Below are 18,593 nucleotides of genomic sequence, written 5' to 3'. Positions count from 1 at the left end.
TCTCAGATACCACAACGTTCCGGTCTATCTGCGACGAACCATCGCCGACTACTTCTCGGGTAGGGCGGTGGTGTTCCCGACGATGGAGGGAGATAGCAGGAGGGCTATGACCTGCGGTGTTCCACAGGGCTCGGTTTTGGGGCCGCTACTGTGGAACATCGGCTACGATTGGGTGCTGCGCGGGGCCACGTTGCGGGGGGTCAGCGTGACCTGCTACGCTGACGACACCCTCGTGTCGGCCCGCGGCAGTACCCATCGGGAGGCGGCGTATCTTGCCACGGCGGGAGTGGCACATGCGGTCCACCGCATTCGTGCTCTGGGCCTTGAGGTGGCCTTGCACAAATCCGAGGCCCTAGTCTTTCATGGACCTCGGAACGTGCCACCTCAGGGCATGTCCATAACAATCGGCGGAACTTCCATCACCATCGGGTCGACGATGAAGTACCTGGGACTCGTCCTCGATGGCAGGTGGAAGTTTGAGGAGCACTTCCGGCGCTTGGCCCCAAGACTGGTGGCTGCAGCCGGAGCGTTGGGGCGGATTTTGCCCAACGTCGGTGGACCGGGCGGTTCCTGCAGACGGCTGTACTCCGGCGTGGTGCGTTCGATGGCACTATACGGTGCGCCAATATGGGCGGACGCTCTGAGCAATCGCGTCAACGTCGCCTCGCTGCGACGTCCGCAGCGGGCGATGGCGCTCAGGGCGGCTCGGGCGTACCGGACGGTGTCATACACCGCGGCCGGCTTGCTGTCCGGAAGCCCGCCATGGGACCTCGAGGCCGAGACTAACTCGAGCGTCTACTGGCGGGTCAAGGCGGCAAGAGCGAGCGGGAGCGGACCGCTACCGCGCGAGGTACAGCAGTGGAGGGAGGAGGCAAGACGCCGCCTCTTGGAGAAGTGGGAGGATCGGCTGCGAGTTCCGGATGCCAGTGGGGAACTCGTGGCGGCGATCCGGCCCGTGTTTAGAGAGTGGGTCGAGCGCAAGCACGGCCCACTGACGTACCACCTGACGCAGCTCATAACCGGTCACGGCTGCTTCGCCAAATACCTGTGCGAAGTGGTCGGGAGAGAGCCGTCGGTGGTATGTCATCATTGTGATGACGGAGCCGTGGACACGGCCGAACACACGCGCGCAGAGTGCCCAGCCTGGGCGGAGCCTCGCGCAGCCTTGTCCACGGTCATTGGATTGGACCTATCGCTTCCGGCCCTCATTAGAAAGATGGTCGCGAGTGAAGAGGCCTGGGCGGCATTACGGGTCTTCAGCGAAGCCGTAATGTCCGCGAAGGAGGAGGCGGAGCGACAGCGGGAGGACGATCCCAACTCCCTCCCGCTGCGCCGACGGAGACCCGGTCGGCGGCGCCGCGACCATCTTGGCCGGTTGCTGTGACCTGACTTGACGCAGCGGCGGCGGACCTTTACATCCGCCGCCGCATATCCCGGATGTGACACAGCGCTATCGGCAGCGGACTTTTACATCCGCTGTCGCATAGCCCTGACCTGATTTGACGTAATGTAGTCGGCAGCGGACCTTTACATCCGCTGCCGTCCTAAATCGAATTGACGAAGCGTAGTCGGCAGCGGACCTTTACATCTGCTGCCGCCGCCTAGCCTCCAGTGGCGGACTCGGGGGGAGTCCGTCACGGTTCAGACGGAGGCGGAGTGTCGGAAGGTGCGCCGTAACACCCTGGCGTGCCTTTCGCGAAGTGTCGCCCTCATTTGCGACAGCCGCTGGCAGGGTCGCGGTGGTGAGCCAAACGCGTTCCCGGGGCCCTGCCGCCTTGCGGAGAGGCGGAAATCCTAGGAGGTTTTAGTGGGTAGGACGGGGCCTTCTGCCCCGGGAGTCCCACATATCCGTCCCGGTCCCCCTTCGGCCGGGCGGAATGCGTAAATGCATTTCCTCCTAGTAAAACAAAAAAAAAAAAAAAAGGTTAGGTTAGGTTAGGTTAGGTTAGGTTAGGTTAGGTTAGGTTAGGTTAGGTTGGGGGACCCTCCATGCGCATACGTCCTCGTCGTGTCCCCTGGGCCCCGCTCTGTCCACGGTAACGCAGTGGCAGAGACGGGTGGCTAAAGTGCGCTGTCTGGTAGTATACGACTTGCCGGAGTACTATCTTTGCGGTTGCCCAGCTCTCTCCCTGGACCCCAGGTTGAGGTCGAGCGGGCACTACCCCGTCTGTCTTGTTTGTCTTGTTTGTCTGGTAGTATACGACTTGCCGGAGTACTATCTTTGCGGTTGCCCAGCTCTCTCCCTGGACCCCAGGTTGAGGTCGAGCGGGCACCACCCCGTCTGTCTTGTTTGACAATGTCTAAACCTCTGCGGGACGCCTCCGGGCGTTTCCTCCCAAAAGGCCCTTCTCAGGGCCAACCAAAAGGCCCTTCTCAGGGCCAACCCAAAGGCCCTTCTCAGGGCCAACCAAAAGGCCCTTCTCAGGGCCAACCCAAAACGGCCCTTCTCGGGGCCACCCCGGAAAACGCTTTGGCGTTGGAGGATAGCCGTCCACCATCTGCGGCGAGCCTGGTCAGCAGGGATGCGGACATGTCGGGATCCGACACTGACGCCTTTGCGGTGGAGCTGGCTGATCGACAGGCAAAAAAGCGGGCTTACTTGAGGCAGAGTTCGGCGTGTTCCTCGGATTCAGCCAAGAGTAACCCGAAAAAGAGGACCAAGGCTTTAAAGCCCTACCCTAGCATCACCCATGAGGTGGGTCTGCTGGACGCCCCAAGTTACTTAAACGGGGCGAACAGGGCACGAATCCAACAGGAGTTGGAAGAGGAGGTCGCCGCTAAGGAGGCCCAGGCACGCGTGCGCCGAGCCAAGGCGGACTATGGTTCGTCAAATGTCTCGTACACGGATCACTCCTTAGCGGAACTGGAGAAGATGGCCGAAGAGGACCAAGAGGAGATTGCCAGGGTAGCCTCAAAGTCCTCGAATCTAAAGGGGACTTTCCAAAAGGCCCTGAAATGCCGAGCTGCCAGTCTTCGTGGCATAATCGGGGAGTTGGTGCACCGCACAACGACCGATGAGGTAAGGCAGCTCCAAAAGAGGGTGGACTGCCTAACGAAGGAGGTCAGCGATCTCCACACGAAACTCGCTGAAGCTGTGGGACGGCCTGTCCAGGCCCCGCCTTCTGCAATGGCGGTAGAGCTCTCCTCCTCCAGCCTTGAGGAAACCATCCGCAGGATTATGATGGAGGAGAGGGCATTCACGCGGGCCTGCATCGCAGGTATTGAGGACAGGCTCCTGCCTGAAAAACGTGTCAGGCCGCCGCTGGCAGCGGACAGGACTGTTTCAGCCTCCGCCGCTCCCCCGGACGTGATGGCTCCTCCTCCTCCCCCGACCCCTAAACCCGCTAAAGGCAAAGGAAAGGGGAAAAAGACTGTGGGTCGACCGGCTACGACCGACGCGGCTGCACCCTCGTCCCAGACGGAAGATGCTTTCCTTCCCGCTAGCACTCCGTCCAACGAGTGGACTGAGGTGGTCAGGAGGAAGAAGAAGAAGAGAGGCGCCAAAAAGTCAGTGCTGCCCGCTGCCTCCGCCAATGTTCCTTCCGGCTCGTCTAAAGGAACGAGCAAGGGGGAGAAAACAGCCCCTAAGCCGAATAGGAGGAAACTTGTTCCTCCCAAAACTGCGGCCGTCGTAGTGACGCTCACTACGGACGCTAAGGAGAAGGGCGAAACGTATGAGTCTGTCCTGAAACGGGCTCGTACGAATGCTAACCCGGCCGCACTGGGCATTGGTTTAGTAAAGTGCCGCCGAACCCAAACTGGAGCTCGACTCTTCGAGTTTCCGGGGGCCCAGGGCGGCGCCAATGCCGACCTCTTCGCTAACAAATTGCAGGAGGTCATAGCGGACGTGGTCAAGGTTGCCAGGCCAACAAAAACTGTGACGCTGGAGTTGACCGACTTAGACGACTCGGTCACAAAAGAGGAAGTGCTGGCTGCAGTAGCTTTTGCAGGTGGCTGCGACGTTGCAGCAATACAGGGCGGAGCTATCAAGCCTGGCCGCGGTGGTCTGGGGGCTATTCGGCTGAAATGCCCGATTGTCGCAGCAAAGGCCGTACTGGCCAAGAGGCGGCTCCCGGTAGGGTTTTGTGTGGCCGTGGTCCGAGCACTTGAGGACCGACCTTTCCGTTGCTTCAGGTGCTTCGGAATCGGACACACCAGAGCTCTGTGCCCATCCCGAGTGGACAGGTCAGAGCTCTGCTGCCGCTGCGGGGAAGCGGGGCACAAGGCGTCAGAGTGCAGTGCTGCCACGCCACGCTGCGCGGTGTGCACTGCCAGTGGCCGACCAGCCGGCCACGTAATGGGGGGGAAACAATGCAATCCTCCCCCAAGGAAGGGACAAGCGCAGGTGCCAACTCGACCTGCCGCTGCCGCCGTCACTGCGACTCCAGTTACAGCGCCGGCTACCGAGGGAGAGAGTGCGATGATCACATGATGGCCAGGCTCCATCGCATTCTCCAGGCGAATACCAACCACTGCAAAGCGGCCCAGGACTTGCTGGTCCAAACCTTTGCCGAGTGGTTGGTTGACGTGGCGGTTGTCGCCGAGCCTTACTCAGTCCCACGCAACTGGCTGGGAGACGAGGACAGCTCGGTGGCGTTGGTTGCGCGGTCTTCCACAGACTCCCCTCCCATCTCGCTAATAGAGAAGGGGCCGGGATATGTGGCCGCTGCGTGGGGGGACATAGCTCTCATTGGGGTGTATTTCTCCCCCAACCGTCCCCTGGTGGACTTTGAGAGTTTTCTCGGAGTCCTCGCTATGGTGGCCGGCAGAGCGGAGCAACGCCGGGTCCTGGTGGTGGGCGACCTCAACGCCAAGTCAGTGGTCTGGGGTAACCGATCCACTGACGCGAGGGGCCGCGAGGTGGAGTCGTGGTCGGTGGCGTCAGGCCTGTCCCTTCTGAATAGAGGGACAGTGCACACCTGCGTTCGGCGGGAGGGGGGCTCGATCGTGGACCTCGCCTTTGCCACTCCTTCTCTGGCGACCCATGTTGTGGACTGGCGGGTGGAGCTGGTGGAGACTCTCTCGGACCACCGATATGTGCGGTTCGACGTCTCCATCCGGGGCTCCCGTGGGGCCCGTACTGGGGGCCAATCACCTTTCCCGAGATGGGCGCTCACCCGCTTGGACCAGGAGGCCGCAGAAGAGGCGGCCTTCGTCCAGGATTGGCTCACGCCGCCTGTCGACATCCGTGGTGTCGATGCCGCGGCGGCCCAGCTGAGGGACTCCTTGACCGAGGTGTGCAATTCCAGCATGCCTCGGTCTCACCGCCCGCCCCCTCGACGAGCCGTGTACTGGTGGTCCGAGGAGTTGGCGACTCTCCGGGCCGCCTGCGTGGCGGCCAGGAGAAAGTACACCAGGAGCCGGCGGCGGCGCCCTCGCGATCTCGCCAACGAAGACCGCCTCTACGCATCATACGTAGAGGCGAAGTCCGTCTTTAAGGCGAAACTCGCCGCCGCCCCAGACCGCGCGAGGTCGGAGATGCTGGAGGATCTCGACAACGATCCTTTCGGGAGGCCGTACAAGGCGGCGCGGAACAAGCTGCGGCCGTATGGTCCCCCAGTTGCCGAGACTCTCGAGCCGACTCTGCTGGACGGGGTGGTACAGTCCTTGTTCCCCCCCCGGGAAGGTTTCACCCCTCCGGCAATGAGCCCCCCGCGCGATACGGCTCCGACGGTGGAGGAAGTCCCCCCAGTTACGGAGGAAGAGCTGGAGGAAGCGGTCCTCTGCCTCCGCAGAAAGAAGACGGCCCCAGGACCGGACGGCGTCCCTGCAAAGGTGGTGGCCATCGCGGCCTCGCAAATGGGAGCCAGGTTCCGGGACCTTTTCGGAGCGTGTCTGGCGTCCGAGAGGTTCCCGAAACCGTGGAAGGAGGGCCAATTGTGCCTCCTACGGAAGGAAGGGCGGCCGGTGGACTCCCCCTCGGCATACCGACCCATCGTCTTGCTTGATGAGGTCGGTAAGATGTTCGAGAGGATACTCGCCGCCCGCCTCAAGAGGCATCTCCGGGGGATTGGCCCAGACCTGTCGGACGCTCAGTTCGGCTTTCGGGCTGAGCGTTCGACGGTCGACGCCCTGTCCCGTCTGAGAGGGCAGGTGAGAGAGGCGATGGAGGCGGGGGACGGGCTTTTGGCTGTGTCTTTTGACATAGCCAACGCTTTCAACTCTGTCCCCCACCCCACCATCCTGGAGGCCCTCCGTTTTCACGGGGTGCCCCCATATTTGCGGGGCCTCGTGGCCGACTACCTCAAGGACCGTTCGGTCCTCGTCGTCGACAAGACGGGCCGCCTACGGCGGTATGGCGTCGAGTCCGGTGTGCCACAGGGTTCCGTCCTAGGACCGCTCCTGTGGAACATCGGGTTCGACTGGCTCCTGAGAGGACGCCTCCCCCGAGGCACGTCGGTCATTTGCTATGCAGATGACACTCTTCTGACTGCTCGGGGGAGAAACTTCGAGGAGTCGGCCAGCCTGGCCTCGGCGGGAGGATCCTTGGTGGCGGACAGGATCTCCCGCCTAGGGTTGACGGTGGCGTTGCCCAAGACCGAGGCCGTCTTCTTTCACGGACCTCGGCAACGCCAGCCGCCGGACGCCCACATACACGTGGCGGGCGTCCCCATTGTGGTGCAGGCCCACATGAAATATCTGGGCCTGATCCTCGACAACAGGTGGCGCTTCGGTCCTCACTTCAGTGGGCTGTCGACGCGCCTGTTGCGGACCGCGGGAGCCTTCTCCTGGCTCCTCCCAAACCTCGAGGGACCCGGGGATCGATGCCGGCGACTATATGCCGGCATACTGAAGAGCATGGCCCTTTACGGAGCCCCGATATGGGCGGACGCGCTCCATAGGAGGGAGAATGCGGCAGCCCTCCGAAGGGCCCAAAGGGCCATTGCCCAGCGGGTGGCGAGAGCATACCGCACGGTAAGCTTCGTGGCGGCGTGCGCTCTGGCGGGCACTCCTCCTTGGGAGCTCGAGGCGTGGGTGCTCGCCAGAGTCTACGAGTGGACGGCGGAGCAGCGAGCGCTCGGCCGGTGCCCCGACGGGGCAAAGCGGGAGGCTGTTCGTCAGGGAGCGAGGGTCGCGGTCATCCAGCATTGGAAGGCGGACCTCGCCTCCGCCACGTTCGGCCGAAGGACCCTGGACGCGATCGGACCCGTGCTCAGAGATTGGCTCGATCGCTCGCACGGCTCCCTCTCCTTCCGTCTGGTCCAGGTGCTGTCCGGGCACGGCTGCTTCGGGTCGTACCTGCACCGGATCGGGAGGGAGGAGACCCCGTCGTGCCATCAGTGTGGGGCCGCGGTGGACTCGGCAGAGCACACCCTGGAGGTGTGTCCATCGTGGGCCGAGCGCCGCCGTGAGCTGGTGGCTGTCAGCGGAAGCGACCTCTCGCTCCCCGGTGTGATCGTTGCCATGTTGGGGAGCGAGGAGTCGTGGGCTGCCGTCGCCTCCTTTTGTGAAGACGTAATGTCACAGAAGGAGGCGGCGGAGCGTGGGCGCGAGAACGATCCCCTCGCGTCACAGCTCCGCAGAAGGGTAAGGGGCGGAAGGCGGCGCACACGGCGTCCACCTTCGCCCGCCCCTGGGGGAGTGCGGCGGGCGGGCGGCGCGGGGTCGCCGCCGCCCGCGTCACAACGCACACCTGCCACGACTGGTGATGGTCGTGCGCTCCGGCCATCACAGTGTCCGCCCCCATTCGGGGGGGTGTGAGGGGTCTGCCATAGGGCGGGCGGTCGCCGACGGGGGGCTGGATGCAAACCGGATTCCCAGCCTCCTGTCAGTCAAGCGAAGACGGAGCGCCGGTGGGGTTTAGTGGGTAGGGGCCTTTTGCCGAGTCCCACATAACCCGCGGAGTCCCCCCGGACTCGCGGGTATGCGTAAATGCATTCCCCATCGGAAACAAAAAAAAAAAAAAAAAAAAAAAAAAAGGTTAGGTTAGGTTGGGGTGCATGTCAGTTGCCTCCTCGTGGCGCACCCTGGGCAACGGGGCCGGCTTGAGCTTGCTCGCCGGCCGCGGCTAAGACTGACACGGAGGAAGGCCGCGGGGTCGCTCCTAGTACCTCTCCGATTACGGCGGAGTGGACTATGTGAGCGGCCTCGTTGGCAAATAGCGGAGGAGTGTACATATGTATAGTATGTATGTATGTAAATTATGTAAATATTTTGTACAAATTGTGTATATATGTATATATAGAGCGGAGGGCTCGTTACGAGCAATGGAGGAGGAGTGGTGGTCCACCATCTGATGCGTGGTGGTCCACCGTTTATAGGTGTGGAGATACACCGGTGGTCGGCGGCGGAGCCTGTCATCTTATCCGCCGCCACCAGGGCGTCACCATTGGTGGCGCCCAGCCTCCAGTGGCGGACTCGGGGGAGTCCGTCACGCTTACTGGACGGAGGCAACGGAGGAAGGCGCGCCCTTGGGCGCGCATTCAAAGATTTGACCGCCTCACGGCGGTCGCCGCGGGGGGGCCGCGGAAGTATGCTTTAGCGTTCCCGTAGCCCCTCCATCACGCGGTACGGTGGAAACCCGAGGAGGTTTTAGTGGGTAGGACAGGGCCTTCTGCCCTGGCACGGGGCCCTTATGGCCCCGGTCGAGTCCCACATACCCGTCCCGGTCCCCCGGCCGGGCGGGAGGCGTAAATGCCTTTCCTCCTCGTAAAACAAAAAAAAAAAAAAAAAAAAAAAAAAAAAAAAAAAAAAAAAAAAAAAAAAAAAAAAAAAAAAAAAAAAAAAAAGGTTAGGTTAGGTTAGGTTAGGTTAGGTTAGGTTAGGTTCCATCGGGAGGCGGCGTATCTTGCCACGGCGGGAGTGGCACATGCGGTCCACCGCATTCGTGCTCTGGGCCTTGAGGTGGCCTTGCACAAATCCGAGGCCCTAGTCTTTCATGGTCCTCGGAACGTGCCACCTCAGGGCATGTCCATAACAGTCGGCGGAACTTCCATCACCATCGGGTCGACGATGAAGTACCTGGGACTCGTCCTCGATGGCAAGTGGAAGTTTGAGGAGCACTTCCGGCGCTTGGCCCCAAGACTGGTGGCTGCAGCCGGAGCGTTGGGGCGGATTTTGCCCAACGTCGGTGGACCGGGCGGTTCCTGCAGACGGCTGTACTCCGGCGTGGTGCGTTCGATGGCACTATACGGTGCGCCAATATGGGCGGACGCTCTGAGCAATCGCGTCAACGTCGCCTCGCTGCGACGTCCGCAGCGTGCGATGGCGCTCAGGGCGGCTCGGGCGTACCGGACGGTGTCACTCACCGCGGCCGGCTTGCTGTCCGGAAGCCCGCCATGGGACCTCGAGGCCGAGATCAACTCGAGTGTCTACTGGCGGGTCAAGGCGGCAAGAGCGAGCGGGAACGGACCGCTACTGCGCGAGGTACAGCAGTGGAGGGAGGAGGCAAGACGCCGCCTCATGGAGAAGTGGGAGGATCGGCTGCGAGTTCCGGATGCGAGTGGGGAACTCGTGGCAGCGATCCGGCCCGTTTTGCGAGAGTGGGTCGAGCGCAAGCACGGCCCACTGACGTACCACCTGACGCAGCTCATAACCGGTCACGGCTGCTTCGCCAAATACCTGTGCGAAGTGGTCGGGAGAGAGCCGTCGGTGGTATGTCATCATTGCGATGACGGAGCCGTGGACACGGCCGAACACACGCGCGCAGAGTGCCCAGCCTGGGCGGAGCCTCGCGCAGCCTTGTCCACGGTCATTGGATTGGACCTATCGCTTCCGGCCCTCATTAGAAAGATGGTCGCGAGTGAAGAGGCCTGGGCGGCATTACGGGTCTTCAGCGAAGCCGTAATGTCCGCGAAGGAGGAGGCGGAGCGACAGCGGGAGGACGATCCGAACTCCCTCCCGCTGCGCCGACGGAGACCCGGTCGGCGGCGCCGCGACCATCTTGGCCGGTTGCCATAACCTGACTTGACGCAGCGGCGGCGGACCTTTACATCCGCCGCCGCATTACCCGGATGTGACACAGCGCTATCGGCAGCGGACTTTTACACCCGCTGTCGCATAGCCCTGAACTGAATTGACGTAGCACAGTCGGCAGCGGACCTTTACATCCGCTGCCGCCCTGAATTGATTAGACGAAGCTTAGTCGGCAGCGGACCTTTACATCCGCTGCCGCCGCCCAGCCTCCAGTGGCGGACTCGGGGGGAGTCCGTCACGGTTCAGACGGAGGCGGAGTGTCGGAAGGTGCGCCGTAACACCCTGGCGTGCCTTTCGCGAAGTGTCGCCCTCATTTGCGACAGCCGCTGGCAGGGTCGCGGTGGTGAGCCAAACGCGTTCCCGTGGCCCTGCCGCCTTGCGGAGAGGCGGAAATCCTAGGAGGTTTTAGTGGGTAGGACGGGGCCTTCTGCCCCGGGAGTCCCACATATCCGTCCCGGTCCCCCTTCGGCCGGGCGGAATGCGTAAATGCATTTCCTCCTAGTAAAACAAAAAAAAAAAAAAAAAAAAAAAAAAAAAAAAGGTTAGGTTAGGTTAGGTTAGGTTGGGGTGCATGTCAGTCGCCTCCTCGTGGCGCACCCTGGGCAACGGGGCCGGCTTGAGCTTGCTCGCCGGCCACGGCTAAGACTGACGCGGAGGGCATGCCACGGGTCGCTCCCGGTCTTTCTCTGTTTTCAGAGTGGACTGTGTGCGCGGCCCCGTGGCAGAGAAGGAGTGTAAATATATTCTGTAAATATATATTAATTAGTTTAATAATTATAAGGTTAGGTTATAAATATTTTCTTTTATTTGTGTTTAATTGTAGGTAGTAAATTTTTGTAAATTTAATTTTTTGTTTTGAGGAAGACAACCTCGATAAAAAATAACCCCGAATCCCAAGTGGCTACGCAGCGCGATGGGATGCATGGCCGGAGGGTAGTTCGGTCCCGACTGCATTTCTTTTTCCTTCTTCCTTTATTCTTTCTTCTTTTAGTCTTTTATTCTTCTTCGCCGGCAGCCCCGGCAAAACGTAAAAAAATGAGTGCATCTAACAGAACTAATTCTCCAGGGGGGTTTCAGTCCCTCTCCGATCCGCCTCACGGATCGGACAGTCCCGTCGAATCTGGAGGGGACAGGGATGCCAGATCGATTTTTTCCAACAACTATAACGCGACGAAAACGGAACATGATTTGCCTATGATGAGGATGCCAGTAGTACGGCTGGAGCGACTGGGTGAGCTGTCGGACACCGACAGCGTATCCAGCAGGATGAGCGTGGCGAGCGCGGTGAGCGCCAACTCAAAGCGCTCACGGAAACGCGCGAGGGAGGGTCCAGACTCAGGATCGGACTCTCCTGCCAGCGACACAGAGAGGGTGCGAAAAGGAAGACCGACCATTACCGGCAAATATGCCGGTATCGGTCTTTCCAGGCGTGAGGCTGCGGCTGCGACGAAGGCTGCAGCTGCCGCCAAAAAACTGGAGGACGACGAGCGGCAGATCGCGGCTCTGACTAAAAGGGTGGTGGAAGGGAGAGCCACTCCTCGGTCAGAGTCGTCAGATTCTGCGCACTTGGGGGTCGAGGCAGAAGAGTTACCTGCCTCCGACCTCAACCAAAAAATGACCAACGCGGTTGCAGCCATCAGACGGGTGGGCAAGGTCTCCAAGGGCCTTAGCGGCTGCAGCCAGAAGGCAATAAAAGAGGCTACGGCCTCGATCCTGGAGTGCGCCCAGGTGCTGCTCACCCGCACTGACACGGAGGAGACGGCGCTGCTGCGGGCCCAGAACACCAGGCTCGCAGCACAGGTGGAGGCGCTCAGAAAAGAGCACCTCGAGCTCAAGGCCGAGATGGCCAACTTCCGCCGGGAACACCTCAGGCGGGAGGTGGGCCTTCTGAGCGCCACACCTGACGCCACGCTGCAACCGCAGCAACAGCAGCAGTCGCCGCAGGAGACGGAGCTGGCTCGCCTGATCCGTCAGGAGATGGCGAGCTTTAACGCTCGTTTCTCGGTGCTCGAGGGGAGGATTTTACGTCCCCCCCTAGCTGCAGACCAGCGCAGCGCACCGGCGCCGACATATGCAGCCAAAGCCGCAGCGCCCCGTGCCACCCAACCGGCACAAGCGGCTGCTGCCAAAAAAGGGAAGTCGAAGGCGGCTAAAAAGGCAAGTGCGGCCCAAGCCGCAGCGCCCCGTGTCACCCAACCCGATGGACGAGACAGACCGGCGTCGCGCAACCCCCCGTCTACACCCGACGCGGAGTGGAAGGTTGCGGGCGACGCCAAGAAGAAGAAGAAGGAGGCGCGCCAGCGCCGCCAGGAGAAGCCGCCACAACCAAGCGAAGACAATCTAAAACGCATCATGGAGGAAGCGTTGAGGAGCAGCCGGGAGCAGTTCAGCAATATGCTGAACGCCCGGATGGAGGGCATTGAGCGACGCCTCCTTCCGGAGCCTCGGCTGCGACCTCCGCTGGCCGCAGACCGTAGAGCAGAGCAGAGCCAAGCAGCGCAGACTACGGTCCCTGCTGCGAAGGCACCACCCGTGCCGTCCGCCGCCAAGGCCGCGGAAAAGGGTAACGCGAAGACGGCCTCGACTTCTTCGACGAAGAAGAAGTCGAAACGCCCCAGCATGGCTGCCCAGGAGGCGGCAGCGGCTGTGGCGAAGAAGACTGCCCCCGCGCCGACTCCGAAGCCGGGCAGCTCTTCTGTGTCTTGGGCGACTGTTGTTCGGCAGCCGCCGAACCCGAAGCCGCCCAAGAAGGCGACGGCTACAAAACCGGCGAAGACAGGGACGCCGAAGACCGTCCCAACGGCGAAGGATAAAAAGAGAGATCGCAAAAGGCTTCGCTCTCCTCGCACCGCGGTGATTACGATCACCTTAAGACCCGGTGCAGAGGAGAAAGGCCTCAAGTACGAGACCGTCCTGGCTGAAGCCAAGAGCAAGATAAGGCTCAGTGAGGTAGGCTTGACGACGGTCCGTTTCCGAACGGCGGCCACGGGAGCGCGGATGCTCGAGATTCCGCCGGGCACCGCTGACGCCGAGAAGTCGGCGGATGCCCTTGCGGAAAAGCTCCGCAGCGTCCTCAACCCGGACGAGGTCCAGATCCATCGACCGACGAAATGCGTCGAGGTCAGAGTAATGGATCTGGACGACTCGGTGTCGTCGGAGGAGGTGGTGGCAGCTGTGGCCAGCGAAGGAGGATGCTCCGAAGGGGCGATCAGGCCGGGCGTGGTAGTCCGGTCTGCCAATGGCTGCAGATCGCTCTGGCTCAGCTGCCCTGTCATAGCGGCCAAGAAACTGATGGCGACCGGTCGGGTCAAGGTGGGGTGGATCTCGGCGCGAGTGCTTTTGCTCGAGCCGAGGCCACTCCGCTGTTTTAAGTGCCTGGAGGAAGGCCATATGGGGGCCGTTTGTGACAGGGGTTTGGACCGCAGCCGTTTGTGCTTCCGCTGCGGCCAGCCCGACCACAAGGCCCGCGAATGCACCGCCGCTGAAGCGAACTGCATCCTGTGCTCAGCGGCCGGTAAAACTGCGACGCACGTCTTGGGCAGTAAGGCGTGCCAGGGCGGCAAAGGTCGCCCTGTCAAAAGAACGGGAGGTGCGGTGACGAAAGGGCCCGTCACCGTGTCCCAAAGGACTGAGGTGCCCATGGAGACCGCATAATAATGGCCCTGCGTTGTCTCCAGGCCAATTTAAACCACTCCGCCAGAGCCCAGGACCTTCTAGTCCAAAGCATGGCGGAGTGGCAAATCGGAGTGGCAATCGTGGCGGAGCCCTACGTCGTTCATTTACGGGACGACTGGGTCTCCGACCACGAGGGAGTGATCTCCATCGTCGCTCCCGCTATTCCCGGCGCCCCTGCGATCGATAGGGTTGCCAAGGGCAGAGGGTGCGTGGCCGCCGTTGTCAACGGAACGGCGTTCGTGGCAGTCTACGCCTCTCCTAACCGGAGTCTCGCCGAATTCGAGCAACTTCTCGTTGAGGTCGGGGCTCTGGTCGGGCAGTACTCACCGAGTCCGGTGATCGTCGCGGGGGACTTCAATGCCAAATCCACGGCTTGGGGCTCCCCTGCGACCGATGCCAGAGGAGAGATGTTAGAGGAGTGGGCCGTGTCATCGGGACTCACGGCGATCAACAGAGGATCGGAGAGCACGTGCGTGCGGCAGCAGGGCGAGTCGATCGTGGACTTAACGTTCGCGTCCATCGCCCTAGCCCGCCGTGTTCGAGATTGGAGGGTGGAGACGGGGGTGGAGACTCTATCGGATCACCGATATATCCGATTTGATGTCTCCGCGGTTCCCGTCGTCCGGCCCGCTGTTGAGCGGTCAGAAGGTCCGCGGTGGAGTCTTGGTCGTCTCGATCGCCAGTTGGCAAAAGAGGCGGCCATCGTGGAGGCCTGGTGCGCCGGTTCCGACCCGGTCGTCCAGGTCGACCGAGAGGCCGACCGACTCGGTGCCGCCCTGTTTCGCATCTGCGATGCGGCGATGCCGAGGGTGAAGCCTCAGACTCCACGTCGCCGAGTCTACTGGTGGCGCCCGGAGCTACGGACGTTGCGGAGGGCGTGTGTTGCGGCCCGCCGCCAATACGCCAGGTCCAGACGGAGGCGGATACGCGATCACGACCTGGAGGAGGCTCTTTACACCTCCTACAGGGAGGCTTGCGTGTCGCTCCGAAAGGCCATCGCGCAGGCGAAGGAAGCGGCATGGGTGGAGTGGCTGGCGTCTCTCGACGCGGATCCGTGGGGGAGACCGTACAGGGTCGTGAGGCAGAAGCTCCGACCCTGGACACCCCCGCTCACCACCACCATCCAGCCGCGGCTTCTGGGACGAATCGCGGAGGAACTTTTTCCGGAGCGCGGAGCGTTCGTCCCACCGGCGATGGAGCCCGAGATCGTGAGGGAGGTGCCGGACCAGGCGTCCCCGGTTACCGAGGCGGAGTTGTGCGCGGCTGTCCTGAAGCTTCGCTCGAAGAGGACAGCCCCCGGGCCTGACGGGATACCGGGACGCGTCGTGGCGATCGCGTCGGAGGAGTTGGGCGATGGCATGTGCCAACTGTTCTCGGCCTGCATGGCTCAGGGTAGGTTCGCGAATCGGTGGAAAACGGGTAAGCTCGTTCTCATCCGCAAGGAGGGACGAGCCCCCGATCAGCCGTCGGCCTACCGGCCCATCGTGCTGCTCGACGAAGCGGGTAAGCTCTTTGAGCGTATAATCGCAGCCCGTCTAGTCGGTAGCATGGAGCCAGGCTTGAGCGAGTGGCAGTTCGGCTTTCGCCGGGGCCGCTCGACGTTGGACGCAGTCGCCAGACTGAGGGAGGTCGCAGAGGAGGAGGTCTCTCGGGGTGGGGTGCTGTTGGCAGTGTCGTTGGATATTTCCAACGCCTTCAACACTCTGCCCTGGGAAGTGGTACTGGAAGCTCTCAGATACCACAACGTTCCGGTCTATCTGCGACGAACCATCGCCGACTACTTCTCGGGTAGGGCGGTGGTGTTCCCGACGATGGAGGGAGATAGCAGGAGGGCTATGACCTGCGGTGTTCCACAGGGCTCGGTTTTGGGGCCGCTACTGTGGAACATCGGCTACGATTGGGTGCTGCGCGGGGCCACGTTGCGGGGGGTCAGCGTGACCTGCTACGCTGACGACACCCTCGTGTCGGCCCGCGGCAGTACCCATCGGGAGGCGGCGTATCTTGCCACGGCGGGAGTGGCACATGCGGTCCACCGCATTCGTGCTCTGGGCCTTGAGGTGGCCTTGCACAAATCCGAGGCCCTAGTCTTTCATGGACCTCGGAACGTGCCACCTCAGGGCATGTCCATAACAATCGGCGGAACTTCCATCACCATCGGGTCGACGATGAAGTACCTGGGACTCGTCCTCGATGGCAGGTGGAAGTTTGAGGAGCACTTCCGGCGCTTGGCCCCAAGACTGGTGGCTGCAGCCGGAGCGTTGGGGCGGATTTTGCCCAACGTCGGTGGACCGGGCGGTTCCTGCAGACGGCTGTACTCCGGCGTGGTGCGTTCGATGGCACTATACGGTGCGCCAATATGGGCGGACGCTCTGAGCAATCGCGTCAACGTCGCCTCGCTGCGACGTCCGCAGCGGGCGATGGCGCTCAGGGCGGCTCGGGCGTACCGGACGGTGTCATACACCGCGGCCGGCTTGCTGTCCGGAAGCCCGCCATGGGACCTCGAGGCCGAGACTAACTCGAGCGTCTACTGGCGGGTCAAGGCGGCAAGAGCGAGCGGGAGCGGACCGCTACCGCGCGAGGTACAGCAGTGGAGGGAGGAGGCAAGACGCCGCCTCTTGGAGAAGTGGGAGGATCGGCTGCGAGTTCCGGATGCCAGTGGGGAACTCGTGGCGGCGATCCGGCCCGTGTTTAGAGAGTGGGTCGAGCGCAAGCACGGCCCACTGACGTACCACCTGACGCAGCTCATAACCGGTCACGGCTGCTTCGCCAAATACCTGTGCGAAGTGGTCGGGAGAGAGCCGTCGGTGGTATGTCATCATTGTGATGACGGAGCCGTGGACACGGCCGAACACACGCGCGCAGAGTGCCCAGCCTGGGCGGAGCCTCGCGCAGCCTTGTCCACGGTCATTGGATTGGACCTATCGCTTCCGGCCCTCATTAGAAAGATGGTCGCGAGTGAAGAGGCCTGGGCGGCATTACGGGTCTTCAGCGAAGCCGTAATGTCCGCGAAGGAGGAGGCGGAGCGACAGCGGGAGGACGATCCCAACTCCCTCCCGCTGCGCCGACGGAGACCCGGTCGGCGGCGCCGCGACCATCTTGGCCGGTTGCTGTGACCTGACTTGACGCAGCGGCGGCGGACCTTTACATCCGCCGCCGCATATCCCGGATGTGACACAGCGCTATCGGCAGCGGACTTTTACATCCGCTGTCGCATAGCCCTGACCTGATTTGACGTAATGTAGTCGGCAGCGGACCTTTACATCCGCTGCCGTCCTAAATCGAATTGACGAAGCGTAGTCGGCAGCGGACCTTTACATCTGCTGCCGCCGCCTAGCCTCCAGTGGCGGACTCGGGGGGAGTCCGTCACGGTTCAGACGGAGGCGGAGTGTCGGAAGGTGCGCCGTAACACCCTGGCGTGCCTTTCGCGAAGTGTCGCCCTCATTTGCGACAGCCGCTGGCAGGGTCGCGGTGGTGAGCCAAACGCGTTCCCGGGGCCCTGCCGCCTTGCGGAGAGGCGGAAATCCTAGGAGGTTTTAGTGGGTAGGACGGGGCCTTCTGCCCCGGGAGTCCCACATATCCGTCCCGGTCCCCCTTCGGCCGGGCGGAATGCGTAAATGCATTTCCTCCTAGTAAAACAAAAAAAAAAAAAAAAGGTTAGGTTAGGTTAGGTTAGGTTAGGTTAGGTTAGGTTAGGTTAGGTTAGGTTGGGGTGCATGTCAGTTGCCTCCTCGTGGCGCACCCTGGGCAACGGGGCCGGCTTGAGCTTGCTCGCCGGCCGCGGCTAAGACTGACACGGAGGAAGGCCGCGGGGTCGCTCCTAGTACCTCTCCGATTACGGCGGAGTGGACTATGTGAGCGGCCTCGTTGGCAAATAGCGGAGGAGTGTACATATGTATAGTATGTATGTATGTAAATTATGTAAATATTTTGTACAAATTGTGTATATATGTATATATAGAGCGGAGGGCTCGTTACGAGCAATGGAGGAGGAGTGGTGGTCCACCATCTGATGCGTGGTGGTCCACCGTTTATAGGTGTGGAGATACACCGGTGGTCGGCGGCGGAGCCTGTCATCTTATCCGCCGCCACCAGGGCGTCACCATTGGTGGCGCCCAGCCTCCAGTGGCGGACTCGGGGGAGTCCGTCACGCTTACTGGACGGAGGCAACGGAGGAAGGCGCGCCCTTGGGCGCGCATTCAAAGATTTGACCGCCTCACGGCGGTCGCCGCGGGGGGGCCGCGGAAGTATGCTTTAGCGTTCCCGTAGCCCCTCCATCACGCGGTACGGTGGAAACCCGAGGAGGTTTTAGTGGGTAGGACAGGGCCTTCTGCCCTGGCACGGGGCCCTTATGGCCCCGGTCGAGTCCCACATACCCGTCCCGGTCCCCCGGCCGGGCGGGAGGCGTAAATGCCTTTCCTCCTCGTAAAACAAAAAAAAAAAAAAAAAAAAAAAAAAAAAAAAAAAAAAAAAAAAAAAAAAAAAAAAAAAAAAAAAAAAAAAAAAAAAGGTTAGGTTAGGTTAGGTTAGGTTAGGTTAGGTTAGGTTCCATCGGGAGGCGGCGTATCTTGCCACGGCGGGAGTGGCACATGCGGTCCACCGCATTCGTGCTCTGGGCCTTGAGGTGGCCTTGCACAAATCCGAGGCCCTAGTCTTTCATGGTCCTCGGAACGTGCCACCTCAGGGCATGTCCATAACAGTCGGCGGAACTTCCATCACCATCGGGTCGACGATGAAGTACCTGGGACTCGTCCTCGATGGCAAGTGGAAGTTTGAGGAGCACTTCCGGCGCTTGGCCCCAAGACTGGTGGCTGCAGCCGGAGCGTTGGGGCGGATTTTGCCCAACGTCGGTGGACCGGGCGGTTCCTGCAGACGGCTGTACTCCGGCGTGGTGCGTTCGATGGCACTATACGGTGCGCCAATATGGGCGGACGCTCTGAGCAATCGCGTCAACGTCGCCTCGCTGCGACGTCCGCAGCGTGCGATGGCGCTCAGGGCGGCTCGGG

Source organism: Vanessa cardui, chromosome 21, assembly GCF_905220365.1.
Source record: "Vanessa cardui chromosome 21, ilVanCard2.1, whole genome shotgun sequence".
Classification (NCBI taxonomy): domain Eukaryota; kingdom Metazoa; phylum Arthropoda; class Insecta; order Lepidoptera; family Nymphalidae; genus Vanessa; species Vanessa cardui.
This window is presented reverse-complemented; position numbering follows the sequence as displayed.